The sequence below is a fragment of the Pan paniscus genome, chromosome 13 (genome assembly GCF_029289425.2).
Source record: "Pan paniscus chromosome 13, NHGRI_mPanPan1-v2.0_pri, whole genome shotgun sequence".
NCBI lineage: Eukaryota > Metazoa > Chordata > Mammalia > Primates > Hominidae > Pan > Pan paniscus.
In genome coordinates, this window is record NC_073262.2 from 123,071,777 (window position 1) to 123,085,034 (window position 13,258).

Consider the following 13,258-nt stretch of genomic DNA (forward strand, 5'->3'; position numbering starts at 1 on the left):
AATCCACTGGTCCTGTTTTAAACCATAAAGTCTGATGACCTGATAGAGTGATAGAATGATCCTTTGAAGGCCGAGATGAGGTACCAGATTAGGGATGCTACCCCAAGGGGAGGGTAGCCCTCCTCTAGGCTGCAGTATATACTCACAATGAGTATCAATTATATGGTGCTATGCCCCAAAGATGAGGAATATTTGGTCCAGGACCAAGGGATGGTGGTAGTAGTGGCTTTGCCTATCATCACATCTAGCGATTCCTTGGGGAATTTGTTGCTTCCACAACTCTAGGCTCTGTAGGGTCTTGAAATTCCTGAGCCATTGAGAAGGAGCACTTCCACCCTCTCAGTAGCTGTTCCACTGAGGACACAGTGAAAATCTCATTATGCTTTACACCTTGGCTGCCTGCAAATTACTTTGAGATACTTGTGCCAAAAGACTAGCAGGCAAGAAACAGAGTTACAATTCTGGAAGGAATAGTTGACTCTGATCATCCAAAAAAGATAAGACCACTTTTACATAATGAAGGCAGGAAGAATTTGTTTGGCACCAGATGATTCACTGGGGCAAGTCTTGGCACACCCTTACTCATTTTGATAGAGCAGTCATCGCTCGGTATTTTGAGGGCACTGGTTCCAGGACCCCTGTGCATAGCAAAGTCTGAGGATGTTCAAACCCCTTATACAAAATGCCATAGTATTTGCATATAACCTATACACATCTTCCCATATATTTTAAATAGTCTCTAAATTACTTATAATACATAATACAATATAAATGCTATGTAAATAGTTGTTATATTGTAATTTTATTTGTACTATTTTCATTGTATTTTTTTTTTTTTTTGAGATGGAGTCTCACTCTGTCACCCAGGCTGGAGTGCAGTGGCATGATATTGGCTCACTGCAACCTCCACCTCCCAGGTTCACACCATTCTCCTGCCTCGGCCTCCCGAGTAGCCAGAACGACAGGCGCCTGCCACTACGCCCAGCTAATTTTTTTGTATTTTTTAGTAGAGATGGGGTTTCACTGTGTTAGCCAGGATCTCAATCTCCTGACCTCGTGATTCACCTGCTTTGGCCTCCCAAAGTGCTTAGATTACAGGCATGAGCCACTGCACCTGGCCTTTCATTGTATTTTTAATTTTTCTTCTACAGATAGTTTGATCTGCAGTAGTTTGAATCTGAGGATGCTGAACCTGTGGATAAGGAGAGCCTACTTTTCTTGGACAAATGCCCTGTGTCAGAAGAGTGTGGTAAACAGAAGCTCAGCTCCTTCAAGGATGACAGTCTTGGTTACACCACCAGGTGAGTTACCAAGACCAGAAAATGTACTAATGAAGGATGATAGGAGTCTAGAATGGGCATTACAGGAGATAGAAGAGGCATACCAATTGCAGTTTAAAAATCAGCTTCAGTGGTGGCAATTGAAATTTGTCCCATTAATTTTCCTCCTATAAGTTTCTCTAGGAAAAGAGACCAAAGTTAGGGAGCAGTCGTTTTCACATGGGATGAACTCAGTGTAAGAGGCAAGCAGATTGTGGAAGATTAGAAGATAATAGATACTATTATTCCATCCAGATTCCTCTTCAGGACCAAGGACTCATTTTCCAGCTGGCAGGAATGTTAGCTACTGACGGCCATGGCTGAGTTCCTCTTCAGGAATTATCCTCCACTTGAGAGGAATTGCTTTGTTCAGTGTTACACTCCCTCTATAGTGGCAGCCCACACTGGTTGATGTGGGGTACAAAGTCCTGGACCTTGTCTTAGATGGGATAGTTCTGAAGGGCTATTCCAGCTCCAGAACTCCTCATAGGATTGGCTGAGGTCTCCTCTGCAACTGGATCCCAGTTCAACTTTTTCTTCTGCCCAGTCCTTCTTCTCTCATCTGTTGCCAGTTTTATTCGTGAGTGTGTTTCCCAATAAACCCCCTGCATGCAAATCTCAGAGTCTGTTTCCTAGGGAACACAGCCTATGTTGGCTAGTGAAAGAAACTTTTATATGTATTTGGAATAAGCCTTTGGAAGTATATACAGGTTAGCTACCTCTACCCTAAGTGAGTGTGAGTGACTAATGCTATCCAGTTATGGATGAAGGAAAAACTGTAAAATGGAATGTCGTTCCAAAGAATCAAAATGATTTGTTATTCTCAGGAAAATCCCTTCATTTGATCATGAATAAAGATGAATAGAACTTTTAAGAATAGAAAGCCCCTTAAAATAGAAGGTAAATAGCTAATAAAGAATATTGGATTAGAAGAGCACAAAAACATGAACCTGCCTGAGTCGCCAATGTGTCGTTTGGCTTAGGGAATAGTTTATGAACCCAGGAGTGAAATACAGAGGAGGGGGCTGCAAGGGCCCTGATGGTAGATGTGCAGTCCCAAGGTATCCAGAGCTCGGTCAGCACCTGTCCCTTTCCCACAAACCCCTGGGATTTCCCTGAAAGTAATTCCTCCTCTGTCCCTGAGCATTTGTTCTAAGAAGAAGGGGAAATCCTGGCATCTGCCTCCCAGGGCTGCTCTCAGCATTAGGTGCCAGATCCCTCTTCTACCTCTTTGCTGGCAGGTGGATGGGCACACATCCAACCCTGACCAAACTGACTGCTGGCTATGGCTCTGAAGCTGAAGTGTGGAACATGAGGAAATGGGGACAATAGGAAGTCATGCCACCATCCATGAAGATGGCAAGGAGGGCAATGGTGCTCGTGATGACTGTCCCCAAGTGATGCTGCTTTGTCCATGTAATGTTCACCTCCCATGCCCCATGCATAGTCTTCCATCATTTCTATGAGATTCCAACAGGCTTCCAGTAAGTACTATGCTTTACTTAAGATGGTCAGAGTTGGTTTTCATTGCTTACAACTAATTATCTTGGCTTACTTGGTTACCTACCATCCTGCCATTCACTAAAAGGCTGAGTTACCATGAAAGAGGACACAGGCATGTTCATGCTCCTTCTCCTTGCTCCCTGCCAGAACTAGAGTATCAAAATCTGTAGGAAGGGAGAAAACTCAACCGTTCAATATTTGGTTAATGGTTTAATCCATGGTAGAGATCAGCATATACAATATGAGAAGGTGACAGGTATCTATGCTTATGGATGTGAACTTCCAGATTTCAAAGACTTAAGAAGAAGACACTAAAACCGTTTTGTGCATATTGAGTTTGAAATCTAGAAGAATCTGAGGACACAGACTCATTTCAGAATCATAAGGAACATGGTTGTTTCAGAAGATGGGGCCCAATTGCTATTGAGTTTTGGGTATTGAATACATCCCTGATGACAGCTTACTTATCATTTGTCTCTTTCTCATAAAAGAGTACAAAACATGCAAAAATGCTTTTGGTTTCTGTTTTTGTAATTGTTTGCAAGCTGTCAAAATGGTAATTTACTGTATTTTATTTTCTGTTTGGAGATGCTCCACCTTCTTTAAAACATTTTCTACATTGTTCTTTGTTTGTTATTGAATACTGGGAAATAATGCCTGTTCTGAAGCCTGCATTTCTATCCCATTAGAGATCACTGGAGGAGTCTATTTCCTAAGGAAGCAGGCAGGGATGGGGAGTAGGCAGAATGTGCTAAGAAATATGTTCCACGCTATGTTTCACCCACACAAATGGAGAACAAGAAAAGCCCTCCTCCTCAGAAGCTTTACTGCAGTTCTGTCTGGATTTATTCCAGCTCCTTGCTTCAGAGTTCTACAACTGGGAGAATCAGGTTTATAGTCTGTTTTTTTTTTTTTTTTTTAGACAGAGTCTTGCTGTGTCACCCAGGCTGGAGTGCAGTGGCACGATCTTGGCTCACTGCAACCTCTGCCTCCTGGGTTCAAGCAATTTTCCTGCCTCAGCCTCCTGAGCAGCTGGGACTACAGGCACACGCCGCCACGCCCAGCTAATTTTTTGTATTTTAGTAGAGACGGGGTTTCTCCATGTTACCCAGGCTGGTCTTGAACTCCTGAGCTCAGGCAATCTGCTCCACTTGGCCTCCCAAAGTGCTGGGATTACAGGTGTGAGCCACCACACCTGGCCCTGTAGTCTTTTAAATACAGATCATGTAGAAAGAGTCAGATTATTTTCAAATACAATGGTACCATCTGGCCACAGGGATCTTAGAGACCAACATTGTCAAAAGGTTCCTTTTCTTCTTTGGTTTCTATATTTATTATCCATCCTAAGTAAGCTGGGAATAAGTATAGGTGATTAAGTCATTCCCACTCAGAAGCCACTTCGTGTGAGCATTAGAGTTACTGGGTGGAAGGCGCTTTCACCTTTCTGGATACCAAGGGCAACAATGAACTCACAGGACCTCTGTCTATCTATCAGGATTATTTTAAAAACTTGACATTAAAGGGATATTTCTGTTTTCTTGAGTTTAGTTAATATTGTGGGATGATTGGGATCATGCCGTTTCCATCACGATTCAGTTTTGACATTAGGTGCCCTAATTAGTCTATGTGTCTGATTTTTTTCTATCCCTAGCTAAAAAGTATAGTTCACAAGAGCTGGAATCACAATCCCTGCAGCTTTCCACAGGAGGACAGGAATGCCTCACATATAAAGAGCTTCCAAAGTCCTGGCCTCTGAGCTTTGAGAAAGAAGACTGACTCTCCAGGAAGATCACTTCTAGAACCAGTGCAGAATAATTACAACTAGAGGGACTGTGCTGATGTAGGGGAAAGGGGAGGTAGACAGAGAAGAGAGAGAGAGACAAATAGTGAGACACACTGTGGGGCTGGGAGAGACAGAAATGGGAGAGAGAGACAGAGACACAAAGAAGGGGAAAGAGACAGAAAGGAGAAAGTGAGATAGAGACACAAAGAGAGAGGTGATGGGGGCAGAATTAGATTTTCCTTTTATTCTTCATAAATTTTCTTAGCCCAGCCCAGCAGGATATTCTAGGTAGTTTATCCGAATACTTTTTTACAAATGAAACATTATTAATCCCAATTCATAAATAAGGAAAAAGCGGACCTTCTAAGGTGATGCTGCTACGGTGGGGTGCTCAGAGCACACACCTTCTTCCTGTTTCTTGGTAGTTTCTCAGACTGCTGCTCAAGCTACTTGGGCACTGTAAAAGCCTAGAAGCTCTAAAAAAAATGAAAAATTATGCTCTGATTAAGTAATAATATCATATGTTTGAAATCCTAATAGCCTCATTCTTTGAAAAGTTTAAACAGAGGGAACCTCCTGGGAGATCTGGCTTGAGAAGAGCCAGCAATTTCTGCCTCATGGGGCCCTGCTAGGCACCCTTTTCTCCTATTTTTGTTTATCACTTCCATGTTGGAATTATTTCTTTGGCACTACTACTATTATGGGCTTCTGTTAGGAAAACAAAACTTTATCTCAGATGATCACCATATTCAAATTGAACCTATCATTGCATGCCCAATGCCTACTTTTTCATGACACAGATAGAAATGGGGTAGGTCAGTTCCACCAGCAAAGCTGAGCGTAGGTGAGACTGTGATTTGTAGACTGTGATTCTGTGAGATCAGGCATTAGACAGAGAGGTATTGATGTGGGGAGAGGTATGAAATATTTTCTTAACTTTAACAGGAGATACTGTCTATGGCAGCAGATTCTGCAGCTATGATGGGGTATCCTGTGTAACTAAATGCCAAAGGAAGACGTGCAGACAACTTCCATTAGGAAAAAACAACAACAACAGCAACAAACAACAACAACAACAACAAACACACACCATGGTAGTACATACACTAGGCTTTCACTGCATCATGACTTTTTGGAGGACCAGCTGGCTGTCATTTCCAAGTATCAAATGGAATTAAAGGACATTAGTGAATGAATTTGTCACTGATGCCTAAATAGTATAATACCGGGTGTGTAATGTGGAAAAACATGAATGAAGAGAAGCTCTGCTAAAAATGTAGGAGGTTAGATGGCATGCCATATAGTTATCAAAAATGTCAATCCACGGGTTTATTAGATTTGGGGTAGGAGCACTTCTTTCCAATCCTGTTTTAATATTCTATCTTTATTCCTTAAAAACAGTTATCAAATTTGTTTCCTTGTGTCTCCCTTTATTGATTACAAATGTTCCCAATTGTTAAGACCATGGAAAATGGCAACAAACTATCAATTCTTCATGTTAACAAGCACCGCATTTACTCCAAAAGTTTATGAAGAATAGGAAAATAAGAATCACACACAGATGATTTAAATCATGCAGTTTATAAAGATATAGAGAAACAGGCTTTGGCTAGGGTGCAAGTTGCTTGGATTTGAATTTAATTTAAAGATGGACAGTTTTTCTACAGGGTAGGCATTTTTTCTTCCTGAAGCCAGAATAGATTCCATCCAGATGCTTCATGTTTGTGCCCTGAGAGCAAACATTACATGGGAACTGAGCTGAAGGAGCTGAACAAAGCAGCCTTATAAATTCTAAATTCGGGTGATTGCATCATTGAAGTCCTAAACATACTAAGAGTCAAATCCAGCTTTTATTTTTATTGAGCATTTGCAACTAATTCCCACTGATCAAAGGCAACTTAGTCCTTGTTTTTTCCTATTTTTCTTTTTGGCAAATAAATAGTACTCTGGAAGGATGACATGGGAATCACTCTTCTTTCCAACAGGCATACAAATCCGCTGTTGCAAGGAGAAAGTGGAATGGGGAAAAGCAATGCATTTCGGGAATTCATTAAGTGGCTGAATTCATTAAGTGCTGGAAGGAGATAATTTAGATCTTTTTTGTTAACACAATAATTTGCAACTGTATAATTATCAGGGTTTGCTTTAGTCTGGGACAAAATCTGATATTTATACTTAAATGAAAATTACCTACCACTTACACTGACAAAAAAATATGAGCTTCTTAGTTGTGGTTATTGGTAAGATGTGGGGTTATAGAATCTCCACTTTTCTTTTTCCTAATTAGGTTTTTTATAGTCTGGGGGGTGGGTTTTACAGTCTGATGTGGCCCAGAGGGAGATGGTGCCTGTCTAAGGCATGCAACTTAAGAAGAAGCTTAAGCTTGAAGTTGGAGCAAAGAAGCACAGATCTTATTCCTGGTCATCTCAGGGCTTTCTTTATTTAGCTATAAAATAATGAGGACACTATCACTGTGGTGAGCCCAGGGACAAATCCATATATTTGGGGGTCCAGGAATTATGCAATTTGAGAGGCCATCTCTAAGAACAAGAATACAAAGATTATTATTTCTAAGTTGGGTATAAGGTGTTGAAATGGGCTCTTGCAATTTGAGGGCCCTGAAGCTTAAGTGTTATTAAAGGTAAATCCACCCGTGTGTGTGCTAATATCACTGGGAGGAAAGAAAGCGGACTCTCATAGGTTCTCCCAACAATCCATAAAAGAACTGCTAGCTGTGCTGGCTGGTCTGCCTTTGAGAGGGAGGTAGCAAGGTCTTCTGAATAACTGGAGAGGGTGGAAGCAGATGTCTGTCTGCTGGCAAGTGAAGGCTGTTTGTAAGAATTATTAGGTGTTGTCCCAGCCTAAGCATCCACTGATAAGGCATCCTCTGTTTTGTAAACATGATTACTCCTAGGTCCAAGTTTCCTAGGTGGGGATGGTTATGTGTTTGGAACCACTGTGTTTCAGAAAGTCGTAAACTACATCATGCAACTCTCACAGCAGCCCTCGGAGTGTTTTCAACTTCATTTTGTAGATTTGGAAACAAGTATCAAAAGCTTAAGTGATTTGATCACCATCAAGGGTCAGTAAAGAATGCGGACCTCAGCTTGTAGCTCTGAAGTCTATGCTCTGCTCCCCCAACTCTTGCAGAAGAGTTCTTAGGGGCTGCAGCCTGCAGGCGTTGTAGGTAGTTTGAGCTCTCTGAGTGGTCTCACTGGCAAGCTGTTCAGTCAAAGTGACACCCCACTTCTTGGGACAATGGCCCAGACAGGATTACTACACGGAGGACTGTGCCCTGTCTTACGGTTTGACAGTTGGTCACTGGAATGAAAACATTTTCTCTGCTTCAGGCTCAGGAAGTCCTGACCTGGAAAGATGTTAACAAGAAAGACTTTTAGAGTAGCAGATAACCATAAAGTGATGACAGTAACTTTCTTGTAGGAGTATATTCTAGAGGTTATCCTCATTCTGATGCTGCTCATGGAGTCCATTTCATGAATTCCCAAACAGGTGACGTTCCCTGGGCAATAATTATGAGTGTTGGGCCATACTAGACATGGTGATAGGTAGGAAGGAAGAGATGTCTTGCTAGATAAGTGGTAGTAAAAAGCTAACGAGGATCCAATTTCATTTGGGTGCCTAAGTTTCTTAAGAACCTGCTCAAACCTTTGGAAGAGATTTTGATGTTTTAAACACGAAGAAATGATAAATGTTTCAGGTGATGGATATCTCAATTACCCTGATTTGATCATTACACATTGTGTGCATGTATCAAAAATCATATGTACCCCGTAAATATGTACAACTATATGGATCAATTAAAAAAAAACTTGGGCAGGAATGGAGTCCTCTTACTCACAGATTAAACTCTATAAATTTCCTATTTAGAAATATGATCTGCTGTGATTGTGACCAGCATGTATTTGTTATGCTCTGGATGCGTGGTTATTGAATACATGTTTCTTCTTCTTTGAAACCATTGAGAACCACAGAGGTTACCTTCCTCTAAGGTAGGATATTTTTAAAGGCAGTTAAGTGGACGCTTTTGAGGTGAAGGCTTGTGTAAAGCAGGCAGTTCTGGCTCCTTCAGAGCCTCCCTCCAAGCCTGATAATCAAACCAAACCCACTCCCATTTCTGTGACTGTGCTTAGGAGCTTGGAAACAATAACTGTGCTGGGGCAGGTTTGGAATACATTGAAATAGGCCTGTCAAGTCTATACAGGAGGCGATGGAGTATCCACTGACATCATGTAATCAAAAGGAAAAAATTAGACTGTGTGCCTTGCCTGGGAAAAATAGACTTCAACTTAGCAAGCCGTATTTCATGCTCCTTGAACAGAACTGCAATTCCTTCCTTTATTTACTCATGGAGCACCTATTTAACTATATGGTGGTGGCTTACAAATAATCAAAGTGTGGGACTGTTGGTGTGTTTTAAAGATATCAGCTCTGGTGAATCAGATGAAATCCCACCCATCTCAGCAGGTACTAACTTGTTTAAGAAAACCAGCTGTCAACAGGAAAGAAACTCAAGAGGGCTTACCAAGTTAATAATTCCTTTGGCAGGCCCTGAGAAATTTACTGCTTCATCTTTTAGTGAAATGCTGGGTAAATGCAGAAAGTCAGCTGCCTTCCATCAACTGGGAATCAATTATGAGGCTGATTGGGGTGTTTGTTTTTTCAATTACTCAAACAGATCGAGATGCATGGAATGGCAGAAACCTTAAGGCCTTCGCTAAAGGAGCACACAGTGTAGCGATACAGGCGAGAAGGTTCTGAGCAGCAGTGAAAGGCTGGGGAAAGCATGGATTCTCTTCTCTCTTTAGACTGCAGGAGGGTCAGTCTCCCTCTGATCTGCTGACCTGAAGATCCTTATCTTCTGGTGGCTGCCACTGAGTTTTCACCTAGGGCATTACCTGGCAGGGTTATAGGCATCACTGTTACAGAAATTCACTCCCTGCCTTTGCCCTCCCTTGATCTTCCAGCCTCTCCTGGAAAAACCTTTGCTGCATTACTGTTAATTTCAGGTGTGCAATGAAAATGCCAAATGCATAGTTTATGGGACAATGCTGATATTGTTTCTAAATAGACTTTTCATTCACCTGGGAATTCACAAGGCCTTTGTTCTGCAAGCCCCCAATATTATCAGCTTATTGTTAGATTGCCTAACAGTCAGCATTTTTCTGGAAGGAATTTTAAAAGCATACATCCTTGGCCAGTGCAAAAGGGTATTTTTGTACTACAGATATATTTTATAAACAAGTTAATTATGAAGTATAACACACCTACAAAAAAGGGAAAGACACTGCCATAGATATTAGGTAGTCCAGGAAGCTTTCTGACAGGGAGATTAAATAGACTTGTCATAAATGTACTAGCCAAGGGCTGTTTTACATTTTGCTTTTGTCAGTGGAGGTGGCGGTTGGTGGGAAGGGATGAGGGAATGTAAGTTTGACTCTGATGATGTAGTCTTTGAATGAAAATCAGGCCTTCCTCAAGCCTGGTATTTCCAAATTTGTGGAATACTTCATAAATCAGGATGGCAGGCTTCTCATCTAGGAAGACAACCAGACCCAAATCACAGGCAAACACAAGCACACAGGGCACTTTCTCTCCGCACAGTACTCATGGATAAAATTGACTTATGGAGAATGATTTTTAAGGCCAAAGAGAAGTTACAGGAAACAATGAGAAAGAAGGTGGATGTATTATGGTTCAAAAGGTTTGCATTAAAAATGTTAAATAGCAGTGTTTAATGGGAAGCATTAATAGTGTGACATTTAAGAGCGTATACTCTGGGGTCAGAATGCTTGATTTAGAATCCAAGTTCTACCACTTTCTAGCTACATGACATTGAGGGATTGGTTTATTGTCTAAACCTTAGACCCCTTAGTTGTCTAATGGGGATAGTAATACTCCTATCACATAAGGACAGTTACATATTGGCCATCCATGTAAAATCATAGTACAGTGGCTGGCACATAGAAAAAATTCAATAGATATAAGCTGCTGCTACTGCTACTGTTACCATCACTAACACTGCTGGGCTTCTCAGTGCCTTCACTCAGCCAATGAGTGCTATAGGTCTATAGAAGAGACCTGTACAGTTCAGCCTGTTCAACGTTTATTTAACCACTAATGCTTTCTCTGCAGAACATCTGGTTGGAGTCAGGGTTTTTGGAATACCATTTCGTAAACATTGTGACAGATATATCTCCAAGAGCCTCTGGCTCCTATTCTTTAACATTTAGTAGAGAAATCTCTCTCACTTCTGTCTACTTAATCAAACTCTATTCATTCTAATAAGTGCAACTCCAGTTCCTTTTCCAACCCAACCCTGATCTCCCCAGCCGGTGCTTGGGTTCTTTCTCTTGATTCAATTGGCCTGTATCACTTGCATTATATTGTCTCTTGGACTTTTTGTCTTGATGTCCTCACTATTTTAATGGATCTCTTGCCATGCTAAACTTGTCTTCTTTGATTTTATTTTACATAGGAAGTGTTCAGTTTTTAACCTTTCATTGACAATTATTAGATCCACTGGGCTCCCCTCAATTTCTACTAGAACGTAGGTTTCATCAATATTTGAAGTCCTGCATTGGATCTTGATTTCCCACCTGGGTTAAGTCTCAAGCTCACTCGTCACTTCCCTCCTTTAACACTAGAGGAGCTAGTGTTGCTAGCCTTTAGTCCAGAGGTAGTAAGTTACCCCTCCTTCTGATGTCCTTCTTAACCCATGTAACAATTGCCTGGATTTGTATTTCCTTTTTCATTACATTTCTTTTCTCTGAAGTCAATATTTCATTCTGTTTCTTGGGAATATGTTCGTCTCTCCTTTAAAACAATTTATTTTGTTTCCGTATATTACGTAGTGAGGCTTTGGTTTAACAACATTTTATTGACCATTATTTGATCTATTGCACCTAAAAATTTTGCCTGCGGGTGGAGAGCTGGTTACAAAAATAGATGTGATAGTTTGTTGAAGAGAATCAGGGCAAAGGCTCTGGCATTAAGATAATCTGGCTTCTGTTCCATCATTTGTTAGCTATGTGACCTTGGGCAAGTTACTTAAACTCTCGCTCCTGAAGTTTTCCCATGTATAAAAAGGGATCACTTCATAGGGTTGCTGTTTATATTAAAGAAGACAATGGAAGTGTGTCTTTTAGCAAAGTGCTTTGTACCCAATAAAGCTCATAGACATTGTCTGTAATTAAAACACATTTTCTGCTTTCTTAAATCTCGCCATCTGGAGTAGACGCAGAAGGGGCTTTGTGAAGGAGAAAGGATTTGAGCAGGAAGTTGCAGGATGTATAAAGGGAAGTTTGGAAAGACTTTTTCCACTGGGGGCACCGTGGGAGATGAGGTTGGCACAATGGGTAGGAACCGAGAAATGGGGGCATTTGAATCCCAAATTATGAAGTTCTGTAGGCATCAGGGAGTCACTGGACGTCTTGAAACAAAATGGTAATATGTATAGTTTTTTGTTTCAGAATGCTAACTTTGGAAACAGTCAGGAGTAGGGATGGGAACAGAGAGACAATTGAAACAAAGAGACCAATTAAGAGATTAAGTTCCACCATTCTTTTTTTTTTCTTGTTTCTATTTCCCTGGTTCTTTCTTTTTATATAATAGGATTTTTTCATGCAACTTCCATTGATGATCGTCGATGAGACTCTCCTTGGATTTTTTAATCTTCCTCCATCAGACTAGATCTATTTGGTTTACTTCACCCCCAGGAATGCATTCAGGAACAAAATACATTGTACATTGTATGTTTTATTTATGAACCTCAATTCCCTTAACTGCTGACCACTATCATGATACTGCTTCAGAGATTTTCTCTGTTTCTCCTTTTGCTTCCAGTTGGTGCTACGTGTTCTCAGTTTAGTGCCCAGTTCCAGTGGTGAGGGCTATATTCATTCTCAAAATGGAATAATAATGATAAGAGAGATTTAGATAACTTTCAGCCTCTTGATACAACAGGGGCGTAACCTTGCGGAAGCAAAGCTGGCTGCTCTGTTCTAGAATCTTCTGAAACATAACCCTGTTTACACTAGATGCAGTTGTATGATGCAAACTTTCAATCCAGTGAGATGCACAGCAGTGTGTACTGATGACCTTACAGGTGCTTGTCAGAACCTTCCTATTAAACTTGCAGTCTGCTGAAAATAGAGCACCAATACCTCTGGGCACCTCACTTTTGAAAAACAAACTAAACCATCAGATAAGACCATGGGGACTTGGGCTTTATCTAATGCTACACACTCTTTTTAAAATTGATTCACTTTTCTGTCAACCCAATATGTCCATGAAATAGCCTATCTGCTGCTACAAGAACAATTATTAATCTGCCTGAGGTGATTCGTATGGTCTCAAGGCCCTGCTATACTGAGATGGATTGGAGATAAAGCAGACATGGGCTGGCACTTCAGCAGATACCCATTGTCAGACATGTCACACGGTGACAGCTGGAGAACTGCCCCATGGCCTTATGGGAAAGCATAATTCCCAGTTTCCGACAGGTAAGTATGCGTGGGAACAGTCTTACTTTTGTTTGGAGACAGGTACCATAAAGGTCCAAAGACCTTCAAATCTGAGTTGTCCAAATTTTCAAACTGACAGACCTAAAGTCTGTAAGCAAACAGGGAAGTCC

General features: G+C 41.0%; 1 long non-coding RNA gene across 4 annotated transcripts in view; it reads left to right on the forward strand.

Annotated features, from left to right (window-relative positions):
* LOC103786116 (uncharacterized) overlaps positions 1–13,258 on the forward strand; it is an 859,517-nt gene that overhangs the window by 502,470 nt on the left and 343,789 nt on the right. For 3 of the 4 annotated variants that reach the window (XR_010109414.1, XR_008624591.2, XR_008624590.2), the window contains exon 4: positions 1,152–1,301. The exons of the other annotated variant lie outside the window; for it this stretch is intronic. This is a non-coding gene — a long non-coding RNA (uncharacterized LOC103786116). The remainder of the gene's footprint in view (positions 1–1,151; positions 1,302–13,258) is intronic. 4 annotated transcript variants of the gene reach the window in all.